The 13,704-nt window shown below is 44.5% G+C and overlaps 1 protein-coding gene across 1 annotated transcript in view; it reads right to left on the reverse strand.

Annotated features, from left to right (window-relative positions):
- The window catches only part of CARHSP1 (calcium regulated heat stable protein 1), a 60,010-nt gene extending 46,413 nt beyond the window's left edge, over positions 1-13,597 (reverse strand). The window contains exon 1 of the mRNA XM_025203125.1: positions 13,400-13,597. The gene's annotated coding sequence lies outside the window, so the exon portion shown is untranslated. The remainder of the gene's footprint in view (positions 1-13,399) is intronic.
- Positions 13,598-13,704: the final 107 nt, after the last annotated feature.

A 13,704-nucleotide genomic window follows, 5' to 3' on the forward strand; every position in this document is an offset into this window, starting at 1 on the left:
CTGCTGAACTACAATATATGCATGGAGAGTGAATAGGTGGCTAAAGAGATATTGAGATTAATTAAAAGACTATCATTTCACCCCAATCAGAACTTCCATAAAAAACAGATCACATTAATAGGCAAATCTTAACATTTTAAGTATTTGAGGCACAAATGTCCTCACATAATTGGTCTTTTCTTTGACAGCTGACACTTTCTTTACAAGCATTACAACAAAAAGAAAGTATTATGGCACAATAACAGAGGCAATTTATTCATTATACAAATAAATTTAATCACCTCACTGGTATTGTAAAGTATTCACAGGCTGCAGAAGCATTTTCTCTGTCCTTAATCTAGCTTTCTCCCTGCCCTCCTGAAAAACCCATCTTGAATTCCGATCACATTAGACACTCTCTAAATCATTCTAACTGTAGGTTTCTAACAATATGTGTATATTCCAATTAAACCCCGAAACCAATTCATCTGAAGACTGAGATCTTTAAGATTTTTCTTCTCCACAAGAGAAGGCTGAGGGGGGACTTGGTGACCGTCTATAAACTCACTAGGGGGAACCAGAAGGGTTTGGGGGAGACGCTGTTTCCCCTAGCACCCGCTGGCATAACAAGGAGTAATGGGCACAAGTTGATGGAGAGGAGGTACAGATTGGACATCCGAAAAAACTACTTCACAGTTAGGGCGGCTAGGAGCTGGAACCAACTTCCAAGGGAGGTGGTGCTGGCCCCTACCCTGGGGATCTTTAAGAAGAGGCTGGATACTTACCTGGCTGGACTCATTTGAGTCCCGTTTTTGTTTTTAGGGTGAGTGTTTTTTTGTTTTTTTTTGGGTTGTTCTCCCGCCCTGGCGGGGGGTCGGGCTAGAAGATCTATTAGGTCCCTTCCGACCCTGAAACTATGAAACTATGAAACTATGAAGTATCAATTAGTGAGTGCAAAGATTCAATTAGCTATGGAATAATTTTAGTTTCTGAGAAATGAAAGGACAAAAAAAAGGAGAGAGAGAGAGAGAGAGAGAGATGCCTTGGGTCTCTATTAAACTCCCCCTTGCCCATCCTCCTCCCAATCTCCAACAAGTTGATTAAGTTCCTTTTGGGCCAAGACTAAAAAACAATCAAAACAATACTCCACATGCATTAAAAAGCTTAGTATGTTTCTCCGTCCCCTATTAAATACCACATAATTAAACGTCAATTCAGCTTGCACCAATTGACGACTCTTACACTTGTGGAAACATATTTGAAATTACATCGCTATCTAACAAGAAAACAGGTATTTCCACAAAAAGGACAGAAATTGGGTGGCATGATCAAGTTTTAATGAGAAAATATTACATGAGCTCATACAACACCACCAGCAACAATAGCTGTGTGTTTTCCTTTTTTTTTTCTGCCCTTGTCTCAAATCATATCTCCCAACCTAATTTCTATGCACTTCATCATATATATATATCAGCATCTGCTCCACTTCGTACCTCTTTTGTTGGCTCTGTTGCCCAGCTGTGCCAAAAAATAGCTTTGGAATTTCCTTTGCTATAGCCAGTGTCAAGAGCAGAGAATCCTACCTCGGGCACAAGCGTGCAAGTCTCTTATGCAAGACTGTCCAGCTGGGCACTGCTAAAAAGCAAGTAGACAAGAACAAAGAATTCTCACAGTCTCATCACCAATTTAGCCCTGGCTCAGGTTTCACTCTGGAAACTCATCCCCTATTAATCAGATCAAATTAACTTTAGACTGCTGAATGATTGAACTATCGCAGATACTTTACTTACAATTTGTAATGGAAGAACTCCCGCAAGGAACAGAACTAAAGACAGTTATAACACCAAAGCAGGTACTGCACCAGTCAAAAGAGAGGTCAAATTAATATATTTCACTTCTTGAAATATCTTTTAAAATCACTGGTAATTTTTTCACTGTAAAAATAGGAAGGCAGTTTTACTGAGAAATTACAAAGAACACCTGCTTATTCTTGTAAGTACTGCGATTCCAGTAGCATGCCATCATAACTTTTCTGCTTTACAAGAGGTAACAGAAGCATTTGATGAATCATTACAAGATAAGCCCTTCATCAAATTTATTCAAAATGTTTAGTTTTCAACTCTCATGCCAAACTTGTCTCAGTTGATTTAATACGATTTCTACAATGAGCAATACATAAATATACAAACTGCACAAATTCGTGTATTATCTAAATCTGACCAACTACTTGCATTGCAGAAAATGTAGCCACCTTACCTTTTGTCCAGTTAGATCGCTTCCCTACCCAGTCTTGATTACACAACCAATACTCTGGTGAGCTGCTTCCTGAAATAAACTGTTTTTCTATACTGGTAGACCAAAAACACTCTACATATGGTACAATCAAAATTTGCAGCTGTGAGCCAGCATTATGAGTGGGGCAACACACCCATAAATCACAATATCTCAGGCTGCCTGATGGCCAGGAGTCATTGCAGTATGCATCTTAACCCTTTGAATATTTAGGATAGTGTTTATAACCTGAAATCTTCATTTGGCTGCCAGTCTAGAAAATATCAAAATAATGCTATAATACAATTTGGACAGCATCATCCATCTAGACTCGAAAATAGTTTAACGCTAATGAGGCTCGAATAACCTCAAAAGACTCCATATTCCTCATTTTTCAGTGGAGAAACTGAGGCAAACAAGCATGCCCCTGAAAAGCAACTCTATGCAAAAATCTCAACTCCTGATTTGGCAAATTTGTTCCGAGTCATCCAAATGACCACAATACATTTCATTGTGCTTTATTGCTACTAGAACTGCAGAGCCAGCACAGCCATATAAGGCTGCCCAAGGTGGATTTCATTCCTATTTTCTGCACCGACAAAAACCTAGTAAGTTCCCATTCTAGGACAAAAAGATACCCTGATTGAGTATAAATCTGCCAAAAACAATGGAACTGTCAAGAGTAATTGAAGCCATAATTATTTATCTTTGTTTACATTAGTGCCAAGAGGTCAAACGAGAACACTGGGAATGGAGGCACTGTTCGAGGCACTTTGCAAACAAAGAGTGAGCTTGTCAGCTCAACAGACAAGATAAAGTACAGGGAAAGGGATAAAATATACATGCAGGTTGAAAAATGCAATGTGGTGAAGGTGGTGGGTAATTTCTGTAATTTTAAGAAATAGTATGTTTGGCACAGTTTACTTCTTTAGTTTTCTGCTTGCTACAAAATCTCAAGAGGTTAATGTCATTCTAGACGCACTCATTGGGAGGTGATAAACAGACTAGCAGGTATCACCTAGCCCTGCATAAGTTGGACAAGTGACTATCAGGAATATTTGATTAGTTCAGTGATCCCCAAAGTGTACTCCGTGATGGCAGCAGAAGGGTGTTGCAAAAAACAGATGGGACTGAGCCTACAGACCAGCAAATGAAGTATGCTGCCTGTTTTAATCCAGAAAAAAAGTGTTCCCCAGGTACCAGAAGTTTAAGAAACACTGTATTAGATCTACCTTGATACATTAAATAGATAAGAAAACTAGTTCTAGAGGGCAAGCCGGCAATGGATCGGAGGAGGCGGCAAAGATTGAATGTAGTTACCTTATAAAGGAGTCTAGAGTTTATAAAATAAAAGGTCTCTCACTGGTCAGACTACAGGAAACTTGGACAAGGCGAGAAAAATAGAATGTCTTTCTCTGCAACCAATGCTAAAACTGAGGAACCAGATCAAAAAAGACCTAGGCACCAGAAAGTGGGACACGATAATGCCTAATTCATAGGTGCAGGGCCCCAAGGTTGGGTTCTACAAGCCTGGGTTAGGCTCCATATATAATGCACAGGGATAGTTAGGTGCCTTGGAAAAGAACCCAAAACAGTCAGCAGAGTAAAGAGGGAGAGCCTAGAGCTTAAAAATAAATAAATACATACATACATAAATAAATAAAATCGTAAAAACAATGACATGGACACGTCTTCACTGTGACCCCTCACTCAGCCCTTCCTGGGGAGAATGAACTGCATGGCACCATGTCTGTGAAGAAGCAGACACACAGCCTTTGCCTTAGAAGCATGCCAGAGAGGTCAAGGGAAGATGTAGTAGTGTGGTCTATGCAGACTAGGGTGTCAAACTCAGCTTGCAGGCTGAATACAGCCGACACAGGTGTGTCATCTAGTTCAGCATTTCTCAACCTGCAGGTCCGGACCGAAAAGTCGGTCGTAAGAATATATGAAAGGGTTGCAAGCAAGCTTTAAAAAAGGATCAACAAACTTTAAAAATGGATTCTCCTTTAAAGGAAAAAAAACATGGGGAAAACATGGCTTTCTCTTACAGGCTGACAGAGTTCCAGCCTGCAAGGGGCTGCTGGGGGGGGGCCCTCTGCCCCACACACCCACCCCCCACCCCACACTGGGTGGAGGGCTGGGGCAGCAGGTCGGGAGTGGCCATTGATGTTTACAAATAGGTCCTGCTACAAAAAAGGTTGCGAGCTGCTGATCTAGCTGGCAGGACTTCTTGCAGGCTGGCCCACCTACCTCTAAAGGCCAGATTCAATCCGAGTCTCACTGCTGAAGCCCTGCAGCAGTGGCATTAATCTCCACAGTTACCAGAGCTGTTGTTTCAGTGCAGCTCTGGAATACAGGGAGTTAATGTTGTTCACCTCCCCCCAATCCTTACCCACACTCAAAACAAGGCTTTTTCCCGCCCCTGATGACCAAGATCAGCAGCAGGGAAGCCAGCAAAACAGCACTAAGTGCCTGGATTCCAGAGCCGCACTGAAAAAGCATTACTGCTGCTCACAGGTCATCCAGCCCACAGAAAACCTGCAGTCCACATCCAGCCTACAGGGCCAAACAAGTCTGACTCTCCTGATCCAGACCAATGGAGGCTTAAGAACACATTGGTCTGCATCCTGGGATCCAAACCCTGCAGCTTGGTCAGTGTCCAGAAGGGGGAGGGGAACCAGAGCTCTGGCACAAGGGGGGGCAGGGAATAGTTTCACAATACAATCATTTTGTTATTTAACTTCTTTTGGTGGGCTTCTATCAGAAGAGAATTAGCTAGATGAAAAGACAACAGAAGGGAAATTGAGCAGTGGGAGGGAGGGGGGAGAATGAGGAAGTGGGAGAGAGTGGGAGGGGTTTGAGCAAACAACCAGCCGGCACAGGAGTGAGACTGTTCAGAGTGAAACTGCAGAAAACAAATCTGGTAACATCAGCAGCATCTCATCAACGTCCCTGGGTCTCTATTTAAACAGCTTTCTGTAGCATGCTAACTTTCCATCGAGTAGTAAGCCATGTGTTTGGGAGTAAAAGGTTCATCATATGACTCTTTACACCCCAAGAGAGGGGCTAACCCCCGCACACTTTCAAGTGTGGACACAAGTAAAGACAGTCAAATTGCACAGGTCTAGAAGGAAAAAAATCCATCTTGCAGAGTCGTTGCTACTAATAGTGGTACGTCAGAGGGGGAAAAAAGCCCCAGGGCTGAGATTTTCAGGGCTCAATAGGAAAATACGTTTTATGAACCAAGCATGTTTTTATTCTGAAATCACTGACTCAATAACCAAGGAACACCACAATGTCATTTTACAGACGCAGCTTCCCAAGGTCACTCAACAGAGGAATGGCAAAGCAAGGAACAGAACCCACTTGTAGCTTCTATACCGAGTCTTTCATATTTCCTTTCTAAAGCTAAGTCTCTACATTACCATTATCCATCAAGAGAAGGCCCTTTGGAAAGGCTTTTAGCTATATCTGCTTAAGTCACTGTTAATACACTTGTTCTACATACCAATTAAAAGGGACTATAACTTTCCATTCTTAAGCCAAAATCTACAAAGAAGATCCCATTTCAACTTGCAAACTGGAAAGGTTGATGTTAGCAGGGGAGTTACACCTAAATACTTGTTTGAGCTATTCTGACTGGCGCTGACATGCTGGACTTGTTCAAAAAGACAATCATATTGTTTATATGTCACTGACTCCATTGCCAACAGACATCTGTAGAAAGGAATTTCTTATAGCTACGTTTGCCCTTCTAAGTATTGAATAAAAACCTTAGATAGGGTTTCAATAATACAAGAACTCTTTAATTTCCATCAATTAACTGAGAGAACCAGTTTCATCCGGAGGCCCTAAAGAGAAAATTGTGGAAAACTTATGGGACCTAGATTTTTGGGTTAAAGGAAGTGGTGTTATTTCCACAATTTGCCAGATAGCTTCCTGTAAAGAAGAAAGGAACTTTCTTTCTTTAGGTCACTCACCCACAGCTGAAAAGTTCACAAATCAAGAGAAATTTATGAGTAACTGCTGACCCAAAATTGAAACCTTTTTCTCCCCCTGGTAAGCAATTTTTTTGTTAGTCCTACTGACACTAATGGCAGTACTTTTGCAAATCACTGCCTCCCGAAGGAGCGAGGGGGAGAAGCTAGAGGACTATGTTCTCTTCTGAGGGAAGCCATGACATGTCCAGACATTTTCTGTGTCAAGAGAAACTCTCCTGGGAGTGATCTAACTCTGGTCGTTCCCAGGTTAATTTTCTCTTGGAATGGCCATTTTCACCCTGGGAGAAAAAGATTGAAAATCGGTATACTCATGGCTTCTCCTGGGAGATCAGTGTTTCTCCCAGGAGAAACTGCATGACTGTATGAGGCCACTACCAGGGATGTCTATGTATTTGGGAGAATTGGAGGGGGGTGGAGAACTGAGAGTGCCACAGCCTCAGAACAGCTTAAAGGCCACATCTCATCATTCATTTCATCACTGTCCCTGACATACCACAAAGATTTAGATGTTTTCAGACTCCTACTTACCAGATTATCCCCACAGAAGGACAGAAGCCAGGACATGGTAGACTAAACAGAGGTTGTCAACCGGGGGTACGCATACCCCTGGGGGTAGTTTGAAAGGTCCCAGGGGGTACACAGGTCCCAGCACCCCACACCGCTGCCTCACAGGAGCAGGGCCGGGTTGGAGAGAGAGCAGGGCCACACAGACGCTGCACTGCCACTATTCACCCCACCCTCACTCAGCGTTTGGCCTCTCACCACCCTCCCGCCCCCCTGCCCTGCGTCCAGCCACTCACCACCACCCCCTGCTCTGCATCCGGCCACTTGCCCCCCCAATCATGGGGGTACACTTACTAAAAAGGGGGCCACCGGGGGTACACTTATTAAAAAAGGTTGAAAACCCCTGGACTAACATACAAAGTCCAATAAAAGACAATAGTTAATGTGTTATATTTTAACGCTAACATTTCCCTTTGACTGTTACATTATTAATGGAATCTGAAACTGTATTAAAGTCTCAATGCTGAGCTCTAATACAGCTGGGTCACTTTTCAGCAAGAGATTAACAAATATCAGTTGCTATTAAAGAGAGATCTGTAAAGCTATTTCATTCTTTATCCATATACATCAGTGGTCTCCAACCTTTTTAAGTAGGAAATCACCTTTGTCATTTAAAAGCAACCCAAAATCTACTGTGCGTTGCTGCCACCACTCCCCCGCACCTCCCTCCCCTCCACCCAACAGGTAAATCTGTGGGGAGGAAAGGGTGGGGCAGACTGAGACAGAGGGAGAAAATATTATTTGGGGGTGCATCTCCCCAGCAGGTAAGCCCCACCCAGACGGGGCCCTACTCAACTTACCCTTGCTCCTGTGGCACTGTTCCTCACTACAGAGGCCTTGATCTAGCCCCCGCCCCGTCCTTCCCCCACGGACTGACCTGCTGGCCACGGGCACGCGTGTCTATGCACACAGGCATTCAGCACCCCCCAGGCTCAAATTGACTCCGAGAGGCTCCGAGATCTACCCCTGGATCAAGATCCACTGGTTGGTGACTACTGATATACATCTTAATTCATCCCAATGAGGAAGGAAATGCACAAAAGCCCTACACAACTTCCTTGATCCCTAAAAGCAGGAGTTAATAGTGAACTATAAGGGAAGAAAACAATTGGGTTTGTGTCTTTCTTGTCTTATGATTTAGAAAAAAGACTAGAAAGATCCCCCCATCTTCAATACCACCATCTCTCCCTCCGTCCTCTCCGTTCCTTTCTTCCATTAGACAGTTAAGTCATCTTCTCTAGTTTTTCCCCCCCAGGAAGATTCAATGGACAAATGAAAATAAGTACAATTCTGACATAAGTAAAAACATCTGCAGCATCAGAGAAACCATTCAAGTAAAAACTGATCATCTGAGAAGGGAAGGGATTTTAATTCAGGCTATTTAAATCCTGCCTCTTCACCAGGAATCCAGGTTTTCCATTTGCCACAGAAAAAACACAGATTTTCTCCTTTAATAGAGAGAATGGAGTGGGACTTCTGGGGGCAGCTCATCCAGGAGGCAGTGGGGAGGCTGGCTCCCTGCCATTGCGTGCACTCCCACGTACAGGTTGGGCACCAGAGGCAACACATTGGGGGGAGCATGGAGAGACACATGCCCCTCCAGATTTGCGCGTGGGATGGGAGAGGATGTGGGCTGCCCACTGTGGGTCTCTGAGCTCCCTTCCCTGCTGCCCTCCCGCCCAGGGCCTCCATGACCCAGTGGGTAGAAGCCAGAGCAAGAGGACAGAGTGGGGCAGGGAGGCTCAGTGCTGCCAGCACTGCCTGCACGGAGAGCCCTGCACCAGCTATGGCATGGTGAGCTGCCCCTGCCTACCCAGCAGTTGCAAGGGCAGCATGGAGTTTCGCACCCCCTGCTGCAAGTCAGGAGTGAGGGCACCAGCAAGGCTGGGAAGATGGAGAGCTATAGGTTGGGCAGGGCACTGGCAGGGCAAGGGGGCTGCAGGGTTGGCAGTGAGGAGCACTGTTAGGTCCAGGGGACTATGAGTTGGGAGTGAGGGTCACCAGCAGGGACAGGGGGCTGTGGCTTGGGAGCAAGGAGAAACAGCATGGGCAGGGACAGGACACTGGCACATCAGGGCTGCTCAGTGTCACAAAGGAGCAGGGTGCACAGCCATATCTGGACTCGTATCCTGGTGAGCAAAAGGGGCAGGGGGAGTTCTTATTTTCCAGTATAAAAAAAAAAAATCAAACTAAAATATATAGGTATTTAGAATTAATATTATTATAATGATTGGGGCACCGGTAGGCTTTCAAACTGCTTTAAAATTGTAAATATAGAAATAAAACATTGTATTCAACTGATACCTACATATATTAGTGGTGTTTCATTTTAATTGTGGAAAAACACAGATTTTGGGGGTTTTAGTCAGAGAAGTTGGGATTTTTAAATAGAGAAAACCAGGATCCCTGCTCTTCAATTATGTTCTAAGTCTAAGAAAGCACCAACTGACAAGCCCTGTGGTACAACTTGAGAAGACTAAGTTTGACTTCCCCTGCATTTTGAGGCTTAGAGGGCAGGGGGAACAAACATTATTTTTCAGGTATGACAAAAACAGAATGAAAGAGAGAGAAAAAAAAAAAAGGCATAAACTCCCTCCTCAACATTGCAGGTCAAAGTGACTCTTCTTTGGGATATAGGCAAACACGGTTCTTTGGGTGAATTTGATATCAGATTCACCCAAAAAACCTTGTCTGCCTATGTCCTTAGACCAACACAGCTACAACCTACACCCCCTGCCTCCTTTGGGATAAATTTTACCTTTAGGCAATTGTTTCCTAACGTGTAAGCTTTCACGCTATTGAGCCAAATAAAAGAATAGGCAAGGCTTTCATTTAAAGTGAACTTTCATATGCTTGCTTATAGGAAGTTACATCAAAATCGTACTCCAGAAGCACATAATACAAGTCCTTGATGAAAGCAGAGACTATGGTGTCCAAAGCCGAGATGGTGCAGTGGGGGTTATTGTTATAAAAACAGAGAGACCTCAACAGAAATGTGTTTATGCAGCACAATGTGTACAACAGCTGTATTTGGATAAACAGCAGAGGGTGAAGGTTGTCTCTTGCATCACTTAACATTATTTTTGGTAAAATAAATCATACGAAGCACCACAAATCTGCACAGGAAATTAGGAAACTGAAAAAGGGTATCAAGAGAAAAATTACAAAGCTGTTACCCAGCTAACAGAGGTCAACTCAGAAAAACAATTACAAATGAGAAGAAACAGATTCAAGCCTACTACAGCATCAACTCCAGGTAGGGCCATTCCGGGGCGGGGGTGCAAATCGAGGCAACTGCCCCAGGTCCTGTGCTTTGGGGGGCCCCGCAGAGCTGGGTGGAGCAGCGCGGCGACTCTGTGCTGCCGTTGGTTTCACATCTGGCTCCTCGCCCCCCACCAAATCCACTGCTGAATCCAATGTGTCTGGCCACTTGCCACCCCCCCAGAATCTGCCACCGGCTTCCTTGCGTCCTGGGGCAGGGCCCCTGCACACATTGATTTGCCCCGGGCCCGCACCCTGCTCAGATCATCTCTGACTCCAGGTCTGAATTATCCTCTGGTGCCCTCACGAAACAATCCTACCAGACAGTGCTAAAAAAAAAAAATGTTGTTGAGGGCTCAGAAGAAATGGAAATTACTGGTCTATGGTGAAGAACCACTATTAGACAGAGGTAGGAAAGAAAACAACAACTCTCTGGACCTTTCTCAGGAAGCTGCCTTTACCCTGCAGTGAAACAGCAGAGGCAGCAGTTACTTGGATGACTGCACACTATTTTTCATTCTATATGTACCAGTGCAGGCTGGGAGTCACGAATCACAGAAATCCAAATTGCTACCATGCACTCTCAATTTCTGTGCGGGGTATTTGATCTGTCCCTTTATTCTACAAAACAGACAATGGTGAACTCAAAACAAAACCTTGGAGAAGAACAGACATGGCACTTTGTTTCCTTTTCTTAAAATAAATTTAGCAACTTCCTGAACTGTTGGGTACCTAATATATCTGATTTAATCTGCACTGTTATGCTGCCTAGTTATTGACTCAGTAACTGCTTCGGACCAAAAAAGGAAGATGGCCAATGTTTTCCTACTCTTCAGTAGTAGACGAAAAACTGACTAGCTCTGGGCCTTTTCAAAATTAGTTCCTTTAAGAAATTTCAAGCAGGAATCTGGATTAATCCTCAATGTTTCATTATTGAAATCCAAAAATCTACAACATCCAGATATACAAACCCACACACACATTTAGATCTTCCTAAAGATTATTATTTCTCCAGAATGATAAAAATGGCTTTCATCACTTTCCTTCAGTGGGTATTCTGAACAACAGGAAGAATTTCTGACGATACTTACTTTTTATTTATTGATAGTACCTGAAGGATACCTAAGCTATTTAATTCATAGTTATAACCCTGCAAATCATCCTGTTTCATTTACCTCTGTGTGTGATGTACTGTTAAATGTTGTATGCTACCACAGCCCCTGGCCAGCAATACACATTCATGCTTCAGTGCTCATTTGACAAACATATTCAGTTTGTTTTAAACTTTTAGCGTTCACTGTTTGCTTTAAATTCTTCAAACAGAAGTAAAGATAAGCTGGGCATGTGAGGCACTCAGAACACCCTACTCTACAAGAACCCATAGTGTATGGTGGGGAAAGAAGATAAATGACACTACTTACCACCATTTGCACATTAGGTATGTGGATTAACGATATACAAATCGAGAAAGGGTAAGAAGAAAAGAAACCAACTAAAAACCCAATCCTACAGATTCAGATCCTGACGAATGCACAGAAAACACTGATGTTAATAGGCTCCCAGAAGTACAAGGATGTGCTTGCAAGATTGGGACTAAATGCTTTTACATGCTGTATACAGCATGGGAAATTATTTACAACATATATAGGGAGAACATTATTCCTAAACTTTCCTTGCTGTGCAGATGAATTTGCACACACACACACACAAACACTTTATATATACACTAAGATATTTTTTGAAAGATTCCCTATTATTGTAAGATCACACCGATTATATTGTCCCAGAGGAAGTTTAATTAACAGTGTTAAAATAGTTCCTCATATGCTGTTAATACCCAGGGCACCCGCACGAGGATCTACGCTTAAAAACAGACCTGTAGTGAGCTACCCCTCATAATTCTAATATTATAAAAACCTAAGACTGTCTGTCTGTCTGTCCATAACACTTTATTTGCACTCTGACTGGCTGACAAACAGCCAATCAGAGTGCAAACAAGCGTTCAAACACGAACTGGTGGCCGGTGGAGCACCACCATGGTGGGGGGGATGGGAGTGCGAGGCCAGCAGTACTGCTCCTTGCAGGTGGCGATGATGGAGCTGGCCTCACCCCCCCTTTACTCCTTATGCCACGGGGTGGGGCAAGGCCACCGGCACTGGCCTCAGCCTGCCCCTCGCCTCCTCCTTTCCATGATTGCCGCCTGCAGGACCCGACATGGGACAATATGATGGCGGTGGGGGGAATAGGAGGTGAGCCATGGCAGTGGGGGGAGGGGAGGAGCAGGCCCAGGCCCAACATGGGGGAGGACCAGGCCCGAGGGGGGGAGATGCCAGCCCACCGTGGCAGTGGGGTGGGGAACAGTGGACACAGCCTGATGTGGCTGCCACTGCCGCAGGGAAGGGGGGGGGGGGGCAGGCCCGGACCCCAAGCAGCAGGAGGAAAAGGAATAGCAGGCCCGGATGCGGGGGCAGGGCACAGGGCTCCATCCCCACCCGCTCCCCCCACCCCATCGTTCCTGATGGGCGATTGGCTAGTGACGGTAATAAAAAGCTGGAGGAAGAGAAATCGACACTTGTCAATGGAACAGTTTAAGAATCAGAACATTTCAGCTCAAGAACAGTTAAAAAAAAAAACAACAAAAAACAAAAAATCAAGAGCACCATTTCAAACAGCCTTGATTTAAACACTGCTGTTCACAGTTCATTCTGCTTCCAGAAGATCAAAATTGGCACCAAATGAAGTTCTGGAAACAATTTTCCTTAGCAATAGTCCCATAAACTCCAGCAAAAACACTGCTGGAAAAGAACAAATTGACACCTCCTCCCTACAGTATTCGCAATCCAAGTTTTTGAAGCACCAGCACTCAAACATGGAGTGTTCTTGCCCACAAGGAAAGAGATGATGAATTTGAATGAACAGGAAAAGGTGAACAGTAAATGAGATTTGATTTCTTTCATCTGTTAATGATCTGTGGACCTAAGTGAAAGACACTTTTTTCCCTTTCAGTTTTAACCAGCACCATCTCTGTAAGAAGCGTAGCAGAATCTGAACTTCCCTTGTCTATCCCCTGTAGCCTAGCGCAGCCTAGCACACTGCAAAAGTTTTCATCCCCTCCTAGTTTAAAGCACTTGCGTTCTGGGCTCTCGCTTCTAACAGGTCACTTTTGCTTATCTGTTCAGGTCAGCAATCGCTTTTGTTTGCCATAACTGCATATCTCAAGTTTGCAGGCGAAAGAGCGTGAGCTCCGGGGCTGGAACCGAGCTGCCTCCTGCTAGCCCGATCTGCTGCCATCAGACATGACGACAAACCTCCGCAGGATTCACCTTTATGCAAGCAACCCAAGGCCCAAAGGTACTTGAAGTCCTTCAAAGTCCCAAGTATGTTCATTACTGCCACTACAGAGCTGCTCTAGCACCTTCACACAGACGGAAACGAAAGGACCCGTTCAGCCTGACTGCCCCTGTGCCACACGAACAAGTCTTTATGAAGCGGAGGGAGGAAAAAAGAAAAAGTCATTTCCCCGACTCCGCTCCTCGATGAACCCGCCGCCGCCGCCCCGCTCCGCTCCGATCCCCATGGGGCGGCGAGAGGCGCCCGAGCACCGCTCGCCCCGGCGGGGGCGGGCGGC

The sequence above is a fragment of the Alligator sinensis genome, unplaced genomic scaffold (genome assembly GCF_000455745.1).
Source record: "Alligator sinensis unplaced genomic scaffold, ASM45574v1 scaffold73_1, whole genome shotgun sequence".
Classification (NCBI taxonomy): Eukaryota; Metazoa; Chordata; order Crocodylia; family Alligatoridae; genus Alligator; species Alligator sinensis.